This window comes from Otolemur garnettii, unplaced genomic scaffold (genome assembly GCF_000181295.1).
Source record: "Otolemur garnettii isolate 467f Iridium unplaced genomic scaffold, OtoGar3 scaffold00067, whole genome shotgun sequence".
NCBI lineage: Eukaryota > Metazoa > Chordata > Mammalia > Primates > Galagidae > Otolemur > Otolemur garnettii.
Genome location: NW_003852462.1, coordinates 9,063,445 through 9,067,106, shown reverse-complemented (window position 1 = coordinate 9,067,106; position 3,662 = coordinate 9,063,445). Strand labels below are relative to the sequence as shown.

The 3,662-nt window shown below is 49.2% G+C and overlaps 1 protein-coding gene across 4 annotated transcripts in view; it reads left to right on the top strand.

The window, feature by feature from the left end:
- The window catches only part of DHRS3 (dehydrogenase/reductase 3), a 44,208-nt gene that overhangs the window by 37,530 nt on the left and 3,016 nt on the right, over positions 1 to 3,662 (top strand). The window lies entirely within an intron of this gene.

The following is a 3,662-nucleotide window of genomic DNA, read 5'->3' as shown; positions in this document are numbered from 1 at the left end:
TCAAAAAAAAAAAAAAAGAAATATGAGGCCCAGCCACCCCTTCTCCAGACCAGTTAAGTCCAGGGGGATGGAGACCTCAGTGAGCTCACACTCAGTGACCCCCCCCCCAATAGCTTTGATGCACTGTGTGTGTTGGGTCTGATCAGTCCCCTCTCTGGCCTTTATGGCAGATCTTTAAAGTGGGGTGATGAGAATGTCTCGGTTCTACAGTGAGGAGAAAGTGGGATCAGGCTTAGAACCTCGCCGCGCGGGCTGCATACGGCTGTGCTGTATCACCCTATGCTGTATCATACGGCTGTGTGGTTATAGATCAGCAAAAAATGAGAATTAGCCACAAACGCTTTTCTCTGGGCCTTTTTACAGTCCAGCATATGATAATCTGCCTCCACCTGATAATATGCTTCCACTGCGTCCAAAAGTAAGGGCCATTGTGAGGATTACACGAGACAGTTCAGCATGGTGCTGCCCTGTAGGGTCACTCCCCACACCTCAGTTATTGTTGATAGGGACAGTGTGGCTCTGGTGATCAAAAATCAAAAATGCAAGCCGGGTGCCTATAATCCCAGCACTTTGGGAGGCAGAGGCCGGTGGATTGCCTGAGCTCACAGGTTCAAGACCAGCCTGAGCAAGAGTGATACCCCATCTCTAATAAAAATAGCTGGGCGCTGTGGCAGGGGCCTGTAGTCCCAGCTACTCGGGAGGCTGAGACAAGAGAATCACTTGAGCCCTAGAGTTCAAGGTTGCTGTGAACTGTGACACCATGGCACTCTACCAAGGGCAACATAGTGAGACTCTGTCTCAAAAAAAAAAGAAAAAAAGAAAGCCAGGCGCAGTGGCTCACACCTATAATCCCAGTACTGTGGGAGTCTAAGATGGGAGGATTGCTTGAGCTCAGGAGCTTGAGGCTTGTCTGAGTGAGAGTGAGACACTGACTCATGAAAATAATTGAAAAACCTAGCCAGGCGCCACGGTGAGCACCTATAATCCCAGCGGCTTCGGAGGCTGAGGCAGCAGGATGCCCACAGCTCAAATCTGAGGTTACGGTGAGCTACGACATTACACTCTGCTCAGAATAGAGGGTAGAACTCTGTCTCAAAAAAAAAAAAAACCAAGGGAAAAAAAATCAAAAATGCCTGATTTGAATTACGTACTCTTCAGCAGGGAAACTCCGGGCTGGTTGTGTTATCTCTCTGAGCATTAATTTGGTCATCTGTAAAACAGTGGGAATAATATTTGCTTGTAGGATTATCAGAATTAGGAATAATACATCTAACACAGCTAGTGCAGGGCCAGAACACACCAGACGGTTAAGAAAGAGCTACTGCTCCCCTTATTTTTACTGACAAACATCCTCATAAATTCATGTTATTAATTTTCCTAGCAGACCATATTTTCAGAGTGTGTCACAGAAGTACATATTTCCCCCTGGCTTGTGTGCAAATTATAAGTTGAGAGGTGGCCAGACCACTGTGAATGTACCACGTTGGCTTTTTTCTCCTATGACAACTTGGTTTAGTTTCTTTTTTTCTGAGTATACAGTTGGTGCTCAATAAATACATATGGGATAAAAATACATCATTATATCAGTGGCAGTCCGCTGTTTAATTGGGTGCCCTGAGCACAGAAGCGGGAGGACATTCACCGACATGGAGTCTGTGTGTCTCTTTCACATTTTAATGTAGTTCCTTCTCTCCCACTTAAGAGAGAAATTCCAGGTTTTCCAAGGCATTTTTCCACACTGGTTCAGAGCGGAGATCAAACTCCCTGGGGTCAAATCCCAGCTCTGTGCGGCTTTAGGCAAGTTACTTAACTTTTTTGTGCCTCAGTTTCCTTATCTGTAATAATAGTACCTCCTACTGCCTGGGTAGATGAGCGCCTGTGTGTGAATCAACTAGCCATGCCTGGCCCGCCATGAGCACCAGGTGAATTGCTGCAGGTACTCAGTTACCTGTGGCTATGCAGGTGAACCCCAGGGGCTTGGCCAGGAGGGTAGAATAAAGAAGATGGTACTTAACCAACTCCCATTTCCTGTAAGGATAAAAAAAATGAGTAAAAGCATTGGTTCTTCCTACAACCATGCTTAGCAGCTTTACAGGGTTAAACGTGGGGGGCATGTTTAGGACAAAATTGGTGGGTTTCCCAGCAAGGTTGGCCATGTCCATGGGTGCTGCTGTTTATAAATCTATTTACTGAGCCTCATCCATGCTCCATCCACACCACCAGACTCTTCACAAACATTGCTGCATTCGGCCCTCACAGTAACCCGGCCAGAGAGCTGTCTCCCCATTTCACAGATGGGGGAACTGAGTCTCAAAGAAGCAAAGTTACTTGCCCAACGCTGCACAGCTTGAAACCAGCTTGCCCACAGTGCTCTTTTCACAGATCTGTGCTGCCTCCGTGGGAGTTACCAGTTCCCACCCAACCCAGCACGGAGAAGGAGAAAATCCACCCCTGCTGAGGTCTCCTCTGTGAGGTCCTTCCAGGGGTCTCACGGGAAGGGTAGAAAGCGTCCCGCACAACCATGGAGCTTGGTCTGTTTCTCCTGTCTTTCATTCCCCAAGAAAGAGGACAGGCCACAGGTGGAGGCCGCTGAGTCTGTAGGATTCCAATGTCAGTGAGCTGCCTCTGCACAGCCATCTTTGCAGGACCCCGGAGTCTGGCCCGTCTAGACTGCAAGGCTGTGGGCCTCTTAGAATCACCATTGTGGTGGCAAAGGAAGTACAGCGGGTGAGATCCGCATGCCCCCGGAGGCCAAGCCCATGCCAGGAGCCCATGGACTGCCTGTTGCTCAGGAATGACATCAGAGGAGGGTGACTCATCACCCTTAATCTTCCTGGTGCCAGAACAGATCATAAGCCCTTTGTAGGATCGGGGTCAGAGCCAGCAGCATTAGCCTACAGGCCCAGGAGGGGCAGGAAGAGCAGAGAGAAGGTGTTGGAGCCTTGACCGGATGTGACTCCCTAGTGTCCTACTGACCCACTAAACCCTCAGTTTCCTTATCTGTAAACTGGGAGAATGATTTGTGCAGAGGGCTGGCACTTAAGGAATATCACCACTGTATGGGTCTAAGATCAGACCCCTCTAAACAGGCATGAGAAACTCCGGATGTTTGCTTATTCAATCATTCGTTCATTTTGAAATCTCATGAAAAGCGCTCTGCAAAGATGTGAATGAATCAGTGAATCAATCGGTAAGTTAGTGAGTGACAAGCTAGGCAGAAGGCATCTCCGGCAGAGCCCCTGCTCCAGACAGGGTAGGCAAGACAGCAGTAGGAGCAGCAGGTGGGTCAGTGTTCACCCATTTTAGCAAGTGTTCATTTGGCACTGACTGTGTGCCAGGTTCTGCGCTAGGTGCTGGGGACAGAAGAGGGAGCAGGACAGACCACGCCTCTACCTTTCTGGAACTCCCAGTCTGGTCAGGGAGACAGGCCCCACAAGCAAGGCCATTCTAGTTAGGGGAAACATAGCCAAGGAAATTAGCAGGAACAAGATCAGAGGCCACTGTGGGGAGACTGAGCTGAGACGTCTCCTGTGAGAGAGCCAGGCCAGGTGGACAGCTGACCCCAACAGGAGAAAGCATAGCATAAAGACTTCCCCTAACCGAACCTATAAGCGGTGCACTTCTCTTTTGATCTCTCCTCTCCCCTCCCCTCCCCTCCCCTC